The sequence below is a fragment of the Panthera onca genome, chromosome X (assembly GCF_046562875.1).
Source record: "Panthera onca isolate mPanOnc1 chromosome X, mPanOnc1 haplotype 2, whole genome shotgun sequence".
Classification (NCBI taxonomy): Eukaryota; Metazoa; Chordata; class Mammalia; order Carnivora; family Felidae; genus Panthera; species Panthera onca.
In genome coordinates, this window is record NC_138357.1 from 72858901 (window position 1) to 72871749 (window position 12849).

General features: G+C 35.8%; 1 protein-coding gene across 5 annotated transcripts in view; it reads right to left on the bottom strand.

Moving 5' to 3' along the window:
• The window catches only part of EDA (ectodysplasin A), a 415885-nt gene that overhangs the window by 307583 nt on the left and 95453 nt on the right, over positions 1-12849 (bottom strand). The window lies entirely within an intron of this gene.

A 12849-nucleotide genomic window follows, 5' to 3' on the forward strand; every position in this document is an offset into this window, starting at 1 on the left:
TTTTTTTAAAGTTTTTACTTATTTTTGACAGAGAGAGAGAGAGAGAGAGAGAGAGAGGGAGGGAGGGAGGGAGGGAGGGAGAGAGAGAAAGGACATGATGGGGGGGGAGCAGAGAGAGAAAGGGAGACACAGAATCTGAAGAAGGTTTGAGGCTCTGGGCTGTCAGCACAGAGCCCAACGTGGGGCTGGAACCCATAAACCGTGAGATCATGACCTGGGCTGAAGTCGGATGCTTAACTGACTGAGCCACCCAGGTGCCCCATCAATAATTTTTGTTTATTTTTCTGAGAGAAAGAGAGGGACAGAGAGCACAAGTGTAGGAGGGGCAAGAGAGAGAGAGAGAGAGAGGGTGAGAGAGAATCTGAAGCAGGGTCTGTGCTATCAGGGCAAACCCCAATGTGGGGAATGAAACCATGAGTAGTGAGATCATGACTCTGGGCTGAAATCAAGAGCCAAATGCTCAACAAAATGAGCCACCCAGGCACCCCAAGCCTCAATAAATTTAAAGACACAAATCATGCAAATAATCTTCTCTGACTACAGTGTAATGAAATTAGATATTAATAGAAATAAATTTGGGAAATACATAAATATATGGAAAATAAACAATAGATTTTTAAATAATCCATGGGTCGATGGAGAAATCACAGTGCAAATTACAAAATATTTTGGGCGCCTGGGTGGCTCAGTCAGTTAAGTGTCCGACTTCGGCTCAGGTTGTGATCTCACAGCTGGCGAGTTCAAGCCCCATGTCGGGCTCTACACTGACAGCTTGGAGCCTGCTTCAGATTCTGTGTCTCCCTCTCTCTCTTCCCCTCTCCTGCTCAAGCTCTGTCTCCCTCTCCTTCAAAAATAAATAAACATTAAAAATTTTTTTCACTCAAAAAAAGAAATTGCAAAGTATTTTGATATGTATACAAATGAAGACATAACATATCAAATTTATGGGATGCAGCTAAAACAATACTTAGAAATTTATAGCTGTGTCTACGTTAAAAAAAAGTCGATCTCAAATCAGTAATCTATCTTAATACACTAGAAAAAGAAGAGCAAATTAAACCCAAAGCAAGCAGAAGAAAGGAAATAATAAAGATTAGAATGGAGATTACTCGAGACACTTAGGTGGCTTAAGTTGGTTAAACGTCTGACTCCTGATTTTGACTGAAGTCATGATCTCACGATTCGTTGAGTTCCAGCCCTGCATCAGGCTCTGTACTGACAGCATGGAGCAAGCTTGGGATTCTCTCTCTCCGTCTCTCTGCCCCTCCCCTGCTCTCTCTCTCAAAGTAAATAAATAAATACAAATGTTTAGAATGAAAATTAATCAAATAGTGAATGGAAAAATAATATGGAAAATCAATAAAACCATAAGTTGGTTATTTGAAAATAATACAAAATTGAGAAACTTTTAGCTAAACTGACAAAGCAAAACAGAGATAGTAATTGAATTAGTAGAATCAGGAAAGAAATGGACGACATCACTACTGACTTTACGGAAATAAAAAAATAGAATGTTTAGAGATTAAAAATATGATATCTATAATGAAAAGTATATTGAGGGGCGCTTGGGTGGCTTGGTCGGTTAAGTGTCCGACTTCGGCTCAGGTCATGATCTCACGGTCCGTGAGTTCGAGCCCCGCGTCGGGCTCTGTGCTGACAGCTCAGAGCCTGGAGCCTGTTTCAGATTCTGTGTCTCCCTCTCTCTCTGCCCCTCCCCTTTTCATGCTCTGTCTCTCTGTCTCAAAAATAAATAAACATTAAAAAAAAAAAAAAAGAAAAGTATATTGAATGGGATTAATAATAGATTATACACTGGAGAAAAAGATAAGTAAACTTGAACACTAAGGAATAGAAGTCATACCAAATAAATCACCTAGAGCAAAAGGACTAAAAATTTTTTAAATGAACAGATCATCCCAAAACAGATAAGGGTGAAAAAATAATAATGGCCCAAATTTGTCAGTTTATTAAAGATGATAAGCCTGAAAATTAAAGGTCAACAAATCTCAATCAAGTTAAACACAAACAGAACCACATAAGGTGCCCATAATTTGATTCCTTTAAACTAGTACTAAAAAAAAAAATCCTGAAATTCAAATTAAAGGCATATTACATAGAGGGACAAAGGTAAGAATGATCACAGACATCTCATCAGAAACTACTCCATTTAGAATACAGTGGAGTGACATCTCTAAAGTAATGACAGAAAATCTGTCAACCTGGAATTTTTTACCCAGTGAAGTTGTCTTTCAAAATTGAGCACTAAATAAAGACTTTTTCAGGCAAACAAAAGCTGAAAGAATTAATGAGCAGCAGACCTACATTAAAAACACATTAAATGAAGCTCTTCAGGCAGAAGAAAAATTATTCCAGAAGCCAACTTTGATTTATATAAATAAAGGGTGCCATAAATGCTAAATATAAAAGCACTTTTGTCATTTTAAAAATCTCCTTAAAAGATTAATGACTGTTTAAAGTAAAAATAATAACAATGCATCTTGTGGTTTATAGCGTGAATGGAAGTAAAACGAATATATGGCAACAATAGCACAAAGGATGGAAAAGGCAAAATAAAGGTATACTTTTATATTAAAAAATATATTTATATTAAAAAAATTCAATTATTCCTAAAGAAGGCAAGAATAGAGAGGAAGAAAACAAACAAACAAACAAACAGCAAATGGAACAAATAAAATCCAAATACCAAAATGGTAAATTTAAACCCAAACATAACCATAATTATATTAAATGAAAATTATCTAAATATTCAAATTAAAAGCCATGTATTATCACATTGGATTTAAAAAGCACAAGAAAACTCTTTATTGTTTATAAGAAAGGTACTTAAAATATAAATGTGCAGATACTTTACAAGTCAAAGGACAAATTTCAGTTCTGGCCAAGATAGAGTAATCCCACTACAGCTTGTCTCTTCTTCTGATAAACAACTAAAAACGAACAAAAATCAAGTACCTTAAGATTGAAAAAGTAATCAAAAGCAGATAGATTTTGTTAAATGTTTTTTTAATGATTATTTATTTTTGAGAGAGAGACACAGACTGAATATGAGCAGGGGAAGGGCAGGGAGAGACTGAGACACAGAATCCGAAGCAGGCTCCAGGTTCTGAGCTGTCAGCACAGAGCCCGACATGGGGCTTGAACCCATGAGACAAGACATGAGATCATGATCTGAGCAGAAGTCAGGTGCTCAACTGACTGAGCCACTCAGGTACCCCAAAAGCAGGTAGATTTTTAAAGGGAGTTAAAACTCAGAAAAGGTGCCTGCAACAAGGTGGATATTTTATATATTTTTTTCTCTTGCAGATTTTTCCTGACAGTGGATCCCAGTTGCAGAGCTATACAGCAGTATACTGGCATGATTCTGTGAAAATCTGAATAGAAACCTCATGTTACTAGGTAGAGTAACCATACAAGGGACTACTACAACCCAAAGAATGAGATGTAATTCTGTTGGGTTTTGTGTTCTCTAGCAGCTTTGCCCAGTCATGGAGCTGTTTGCCAGTGATGGCTGTGTAAGCAACCAAAAATCCAAGAGATACAATTTCTGGCCAGAGGAACCAGGGAAGGGGACACTATGGCCTCACAAGTGGGCTCTGCAAGGAAATTCTGTATAGGAGAGAGCTAGAGAAAAAGATCTCCTAATCATGTAAATGCATTCACACAAGTCCCGGGCTCATTCCAAAGCTGAACAAGTGCAGGAAAGACCCAAAAGATAACAAAGGGCAGGAGGAATGAACTAAGATTTAAACTACAACCCAGCACTCAAACACCTGAGTGGCACATGCACAGAACAGAAATAAAACAGTAACCTAATGACTTGGAACTGAACTAAAATTAGAATCTCCATCCACAGAAGGTAGGATTGAACTTGTGGTCCAACCCTAACTTGGTTGAATATCTTAAAAAAATTTTCTCTACAGGATTATAATGTAACTCATGGTTACATGAGTAACCATGACATAACTTTCACAATGCCCAGGATATACTCCAAAATTACTCAAGATACAAAGAACGAGGAAAATGTGACAAATTCTCAAGAAAAAAACAATCAACAGATGCCTTATATGACCTAGATGTTGTAATTATCAAACACTTCAAAGCAGCTTATGGCAAACACCCTAAGAAGATTTCTTGCTTCCTGGTAGCCATGGCTTTGTGTACTCCTCTCCCCTTGAGTGCAGGCAGGATATATGACTTGCTTCCAAGCAATAGAAAATACAAAGATGATGGGATATCACTCCCCTAATTAGATTATATTACATGATAAAGGTGATGAGATATCACTTCAGTGATTATGTCATGTTCTATAAGGCTCTGTCTTAGCAGACTCCAAAGAGAGATTCTTTGCTGGTCTTGAAGATGCAAGCTGCTATAGCTGCTATAATGTAAACTGCCTATGGAGAGGGTCATGTAGGAGGGTATTATAGGCTTCAAGGAACTGAATTCTGCCAACAACCATGAAAGCTTGGAAGAGGACCCCAAGCTCCAGATAAGAATGAAGCTCAGGTGACATTTTGATTACAGCCTTGTGAGACACTGGTCAACTAGGCCACGGACAGACTTCACAAAAACTGAGAGATAATAAATGTATGTGTTTTACACTGCTGACCATGTGGTGATTTATTGTACAGCAATAGAAAATGAATACACAGCTATTAAAAGTATGCCCCATGCAGGGGTACCTGGGTGGCTCAGTTGGGTAAGTGACCGACTTCAGCTCAGGTCATGATCTCACAGTTTGTGAGTTCGAACCCCGCGTTGGGCTCCGTGCTGACAGCTCAGAGCCTGGAACCTGCCACGGATTCTGTGTCTCCCCTTCTCTCTACCCCTTCCCTGCTCATGCTCTGTGTCTCTCTGTCTCTCAATAATAAATAAACGTTAAAAAAAAATTAAAAAGTATGCCCCATGCAGTAACACACTTTAAATGAATGGAAAGACAGTAGTTTCGGCAGAAAAAAAATGAATCTATAAAAAAATGCAAATTTTATTATTTTTTAATTTTTTTTAACATTTATTTATTTTTGAGACAGAGAGATACAGAGCATGAATGGGGAAGGGTCAGAGAGAGAGAGGGAGACACAGAATCTTAAACAGTTTCCAGGCTCTGCGCTGTCAGCACAGAGCCGGACGCGGGGCTCGAACTCACAGACTGCGCGATCATGCCCTGAGCTGAAGTCGGATGCGTAACCGACTGAGCCACCCAGGTGCCCCAAAAATGCAAATTTTAGAAATAAATAAGATCTCAAATTTTTTTTTTAACGTTTATTTATTTTTGAGACAGAGAGAGACAGAGCATGAACAGGGGAGGGTCAGAGAGAGGGAGACACAGAATCTGAAACAGGCTCCAGGCTCAGAGCTGTCAGCACAGAGCCCGACGCGGGGCTCGAACCCACTGACTGTGAGATCATGACCTGAGCCGAAGTCGGACGCTTAACCGACCGAGCCACCCAGGTGCCCCTAGATCTCAAAATTTTTTAAGAACATGACTTGATGAGCTCAAAGTATAATGTAAATTATAGAACAATTAATGAAATTTAAGAGAGATCAACAGAAATTATCAAGAGTAACAGAAGTATTGAAAAAATATTAATAAATGCTCAGATACTTATGGAACAACATCAAAAATTCTAACATTATGTGGCACCTGGGTGGTTCAATCAGTTAAGCCTCTGACTTTGGCTCAGGTCATGATTTCGCAGTTCGTGGGTTCAAGCCCCACATTGGGCTCTGTGCTGACAGCTCAGAGCCTGGAGCCTGCTTCAGATTCTGTATCTCCCTCTCTGCCCCTCCCCAGCTTGTGCTCTGTCTCTCTCTCTCTCAAAAATGAATAAATATTAACAAATTAAAAAATTCTAACATGTCATTGGAATGCCAGAAGAAAAGAAAAAATTGGGTATAAAATATATTTGAAGAAATAATGATTAAAAACTTCTCAAATTTGGTGAAAGTCATGTTTATAAGATTCAAGAGGCTCAGCTGACCCCAGATATAATAAACTCAAAGGAAGCTGTGTCTACGTACATCATAACTAAAGTACTGAAAACCAAAGATTTTTTTTAAATATTGAAATCAGGGTTTTTTAAATTACTGTTGTACATTAGGTGAACAAAGATTCAAAGAACCATGGATTTCTCAAGCAAAACAAAACAAAACAAAAAACCATGGGGGTCATAAAACAGTAGAAAAGCATATTTAAAGTGCTAAATATAGTGTATACCAAGACTTCTATATACAGTGAAATAATCTTCAGAAATAAGGGTGAAATAAAGACATTTTCAGATGAAGGAAAACTATGAGAATTCATCACCAGCTGATCTTCTCTAAAGGAAACTCTTCCCAAGTGAAGGGATATCACAGGGAAAATTAGATCTTTAAGAATGATGGAAGAGTGACAGAAACAGTAAATATATGGTAAATATTAAAAATTACACTCAAATTCTTTAAAATCTGTATGACTAATGGAAGCAAAGCCCATGATATCATATGTAGAATTTTCAATGTATGTAGATATGTACATATATAAATACATATATACATATACATATACACATGTACATATATCAATAATAAAGGTAAGTGGAGCAGGGTAAACAGATACATACAATTGTAAGGCATCTATATTTTGCTTGATATAGTGCACTATTAACTCAAAGCAGACACTGCAATATTAAGTATGTGTGACTTGTCATCCATAGAGCAAGGACCAAGATACAAGTGTGACATATAGCAAAACTCCAATAAGATAAATTGAAATGGCCTAATAAAAACACTTATATTCCAGGTGTGCCTGGGTGGCTAAGTTGGATAAGCCTCTGACTTCAGCTCAGGTTGTGATCTCGCAGTTCATGAGTTCGAGCCCCATGTTGGGCTCTGTGCTGACAGCTCAGAGCCTGGAGCTTGCTTGCTTCAGATTCCATGTCTGTCTGTCTGTCTGTCTGTCTGTCTCTCTCTCTCTCTCTCTCTGCTCCTCCCCAACTCATGTGCTCACTCCTCTCTGTCTCACTCTCTAAAAATAAACATTAAAAAAACACTTACATCCCAAAAGAAAGCAAGAATGGAAAATAACACAGAATAAGGGGACAATCAGAAAACAAATAATAAAATGGTAGAATATAACCCAGCCATACCAATAATTACACTGAATATAAATTGTTTAATACCTAATAAAAGACAGTGATTTTCAAACTGGTTAAATTTAAAACCTTACATGTTGTCTACAAGAAATCTACTTTAAATATAGAGACTTATGAGTTAAAAATGAAAGCACAATTATATACCATATAAATTCTAATTCAAATAAAGCTGAAGTAGCTACATTAAAAGACAAAGTAGACTTCAGAACAAGGAATATTACCAGGGATAGTAAATAGGGATATTACATAGTGATACAAGGATCAAATCACAAAAAACCATAATAATCCTGAACATGCAAGATGCTAACAACAGAGTTTCAGGGTACATGAAGCAAAAAGTGATACAATTGAAAAGGAGAAATAGGAAAATTGATAACTATAGTTGGAGATTTTAACACCCTTTTCTTGGCAGTCAATAAAACAGGTAGAAAATCAATAAGGAATTGCACAACTCTATTAACACACTTTACCTAATTGACATTTATAGAACACTTCACCCAGCAAGAGCAAATTAGTCTTTACAAGTACACAAGGAATATTCACGAAGTTAGACCATATTCTGGTCTGTAAAACAAACCACAAAAAGGTTTTTTCAAATCATGGTTAAAAAAAAAAAAAACAACCCCACATAGGAATCGGGCATAGAAGGCTTCATGGTTAGCCTGTGCTGGAAGTGGCAGGTCAGTGGAGATGAAGTTCTGTAGGGAGGGGTACGCAGTCAAAATGAAGATGAGACAGATCACATGTGAAGAAAGGTGAGGACTCAAGAGTTGATTTCCTTGAAATGAAAATATTCTTTGTTTTCTCATGTTTATATAAATGCATATCAAAGACGTGAACAAGCATTTTCCTTAGATTTGAGGATTTTTCATTTTTAATGCTGTCTTTTTACTTAATAGTAAATATCTGCTTGTCTAAATGGCTCCCAAATTGTGGGGGAGTCTCTATATGACTCTTTTTTTGAGTTCGTATTTAAAATCCAGTTAGTTAACATACGATATAATATTATTTTCAGGTGTACAATATAGTGATTCAACACTTCTGTACAACACCTGGTGCTCATCACAAGTACACTCGTTAATCCCCATCACCTATTTAACCCATCTCCCCACCATCTCCCCTCTGGTAACCATCAGTTTTTTTCTCTATAATTAAGAGTCTGTTTCTTGGTTTGCCACTCTCTCTTTTTCCCTATGATTGTTTTGTTTCTTAAATTCCACACAAAAGTGAAATCATATGGTATTTGTCTTTCTATGACTTATTTTGCTTAGCATACTGTCTAGCTCCATACACACCATTGCAAATGGAAAGATTTCATTTTTTTCTGTGGCTGAATAATATTCCATTGTATTTATGCCATATATTTATCCATTCATCAGTCAATGGGCACTTGGGCTGTATCCATAATTTGGCTATTTTTTAAGTTTCATTATTAAAAGTGGTCAAGCATGAAAAAAAAACACTTAACATAAAATTTACCATCTTAACCATTTTTAAGTGTACAGTTCAGTAGATAATGTAGGGAATGGATTTCAAGTTTTTTATCTTGCAAATCCAAAATTCTATACCCATTATACCCATTAACCAATTCCTCCTTTCCTCCTTCCCCCAGCCTCCAGTAATTATATTCCATTTTTGTTTCTATAAATTTGACTACCTTAGATGCCTCATATGAGTGGAATCATACAGTGTTTGACGTTTTATGACTGGCTTATTACACTTAGCATAATGTCCTTAAGGTCCATCTATATTGTAGCATGTGACAACAGGATGTCTTTGAATTTTTTTTTAAGATGATGGCTCAGCTAAATGGATTTATGGCACATGACAAGCTCCAGATTCAAAGTGTATTTGAGCAATGGGTCCAAATCAGTGAGATAAAATGTAACATTAATGAATGCAAATTTGCTTCATTTACTTTTCAACAATACCACTAACAATAGCTATAACAAGAACTGTGTTTATTGGACATTTACTGTGTACCAGATTCTATGCTAATAATTTTATATGCTTCAGTTTGTTCAATTGTCTCAGTAGTTCTACAAAATAGGTACTCAATTATTTGGAACTCTATTTTATAAATGTGGAAACCAAAGCTTAGTGCGTAATATCTTCAATGCATTATAGATGGCAAATATCTGCACAGAGATTCAAATCTAGCTGGTTTGCTTCTAAGCCTAGTTTTTGTATGATACTGCTTCTCAGGAAATCAGTTGAACAACTGAGTCCAATGTTGTGAAATCCTCATGTAATAAATCTCAGCTCTGAAACTTTGATTTTTACCACATTTAAATATAAGCAAGGGGACTACAAAACCAACACAGTCTTAGGTGCCATAGGGTTTTCTTACTTTTAAAGGCTAGATAATATTCCAGTGTGTGTGTGTGTGTGTGTGTGTGTGTGTGTGACACACACACCACATTTGGTTTATCTATTCAACTATCAATGTACATTTGGGCCACTTCTACCTTTTGGCTATTGTGAATACCAATGCTATGAATGTGGACGTACAGGTATCCCTGAGACGCTGCTTTTGACTCTTTTGGTTAAATATCCAGAAGTGGAATTGCTGCATCATATGGTAGTTCTATTTCTTAATTTACAAAGAAAACTCCATATTGTTTTCCATACTGGTTACACTATTTTACAATACCACCAACAGTGCACAAGAGTTCCATTCTCTGCACATCTTTACCTATACTCAATATTATTTTTTTAACCATCCTAATAGGTATGACAAAAGATTTTTTTAGGAATTGATACCATACAAAATATGTTCAATAACCAGAGTGGAATTAAACTAGAAATTAAAAACATAAAGATATACAAAAAATCCTCCAAATATCTGGAAATTAAACAACAAACATGTACAGAACCCATAAGTTAAAGGAGAATTCTCAAGGCAAGTATAAAATATTTCGAACCTAATGAAAATGAAAGTTCAACATATACAAATTTCTGGGATGTAGTTAGAGCAGTGTGAACAAGGAAAATACACCATTAAATGCTTATATTAGAAGAGAAGAAAGGACTATAATTAGTAACCTAACCTCCAAACTTACAATGCTACAGAAAGAAAACAAATTATACAAGCAAGAAGGAAGGACACAGATAATACCAGAAATTGATGCAATTTCTCTTTTATTTTTGTTTTTAAACCAAAATCCAGTCCTTTGGAAAGATCAATAAAAGTGACAAATCTATATAGCCAGACTGACCAAGAAAATAAGAAAGAAGACACAAATCATCAATACCAGAAATAAAAAAAGGAGGCATCATTATTGACCCAAGAAACATTAAAAAGATAATAAGGGAAGAGCTACAAATAATTCTATGCCTATAAGTTTGACAACTTAAATAAGATGGACCAATTCTTTAAAAAAAAAAAAAACCCAGAAACTACTAAAGCTCACTGAAAACGAAATAGATAACTCAAATAGTTGCACATTTAGTTTAAAATTTTATTTGTTTTTTAAAACCTTTCAACAAGAAAAACTCTAAGCCCAAATGGCTTTCCTGGTGAATTCTAACATTTAAGGAAGAAATAATACCAGTTTCACACAAATGTCCAGGAAATAAAAGAGAAGGGAAAACTTCCCAACTCATTTTATATGAGGCTAGTATCATCTTGATACTAAAGCCAAATAAGACATTACAAGAAGGAAACTACTTCACCAATATCACCTATGAACATAGATGTTTAACATCTTCAGTAAAATATTCAAACATCAATGTAATTCACCATATCAACAGAATAAAGGAAGAAAAGCAGATGATCATCTCCATAGGCACACCAAGAAAGCATTTGACAAATATCAACATCTATTCTTGAAAAAAAGGTTAAGCAAACTAGTGTTAAAAGGAGACAGCAGGCCCCAAGTAGAGTCATTTATGCTAAACTCCAGCAAAACTTAATACCTAACCTAAGTGCAGCTTCAGCTTTTCCTGGAAATGTGACCGTTCACCAGCTAACCTGAGTCAGCACTAGGAGGTAATCCACTGATAGGATTCTCCCTAGGGAGGGTAACCTTGCCTAAAACAATGCATTCTTTGCTAATAATTAATTTTATTCTGTTCACTCTCTTCCTTTAAAAAACTTTCCTTTTCTGCAACTTGATGGAGCTCCTTTATATTTGCTAGATGGGATGCTGTCTAATTAATGAATTGCTGAATAGAGACAATGTGATCTTTAAATTTACTCATTTGAATTTTTGTTACTTATCAATAGAATAGAATAGAAAAAAAATTTTCTTCAATGTGATAAAGAGCATCTATTACAAATCTAGAGTGAAAAAGATACTTAATGGTGATAGATTTAATAATTTCCCCATAAGATCAAGAAGAAAACAAGGATATGCATTCTCACCACTCCTATTCAGCAGCTATAGCAGTGCTTAGGGGAGATTTATAGCATTAAATGCTTATATTAGAAAACACAAAAGGTCTTAATTGAATAGTCTAAGCATCCAATTTAACAAAACTAAACAAAAAACAGCAAATGAAGTTTAAGGTAAGGAAAATGAAAGAAATAATAATTACGATAACAGAAATCAATGATTAAAATTTTTAAAATTTTAGTTGACAATGTTACATTAGTTTCAGGTATACAAGATAGTGATTCCACAAGTCTATATATGATGCTATGCACACCCCAAGTATAGTACCATCTGTCATCATACAGCACTAATACCATTGACTCTATTCCGTAAGCCATACCTTCTATCTCCATGACTTATTCATTCCATAACTGAAAACCTTTATCTCCCACTCCCCATCAACCATTTTCCCATGGTCCTAACTGCTCTTCCCTGGCAACCACCAGCTTGTTCTCTGTATTTATGGGTATGTTTCTGCTCTTCGTTTGTTTGTTCATTTGTTTTTTTAGATTCCACATCTAAGTGAAATCATATAGTAGTTGTCTTTATTTGTCTAGCTGATTTCACATAGCATAATACCTTCTAGGTCCATTCATGCTGTTGCAAATGGCAAGATCTCATTCATTTTTATAGCTAAATAATATTCCATTGCATACATATATCACACTATCTTTTTTCCCACTTAATAATTACATTTGGACATTGAAGAAACATATACCATCTGATATACCACTATTCAGGAAAAATCTATTCTAGTTTTTGGGAAGCATATGTGTCACAAACTATCTTGCATCTATTCTCCAAAACCTTACTAAGAATGTATCAAAAAGGTAGACTCTGGGGTGCCTGGGTGGCTCAGTTGGGTTAAGCGTCCAACACCTAATTTCAGCTCGGGTCATAATCTCACAGTTAGTGAGTTTGAGCCCCATGTTGGGATAACACAGTTGCTGCTTAGGATTCTTCTCCCCCTGCTCTCTGCCCCTCCCCTGCTCTCTCTCCTTCTCTCTCAAAAATAAATAAACTTAAAAAAATAAGGTAGGATCTGATCTATGGGATCCTAAGCCTTGAGCTTTTGAATGTTTTGATAACTGTAGAGCAATTTCAAGTGGATGAACTTAAGTCCCAGCAGTTTTCCTTCTGGAATGGGGTAATAGTTTTGAAGTTATCTAGTCCACTGCAAGAATATTCAACTCTTAAGCTTTGTTATCTATTCTGTCTTTGGAAAACTTGGTAAACAGGTAATTAATTTTCTGTGCAATAAGGATGAATTTATCAGAACATACCAAATATTAATTATAACAAAAGCAGTATACATAATG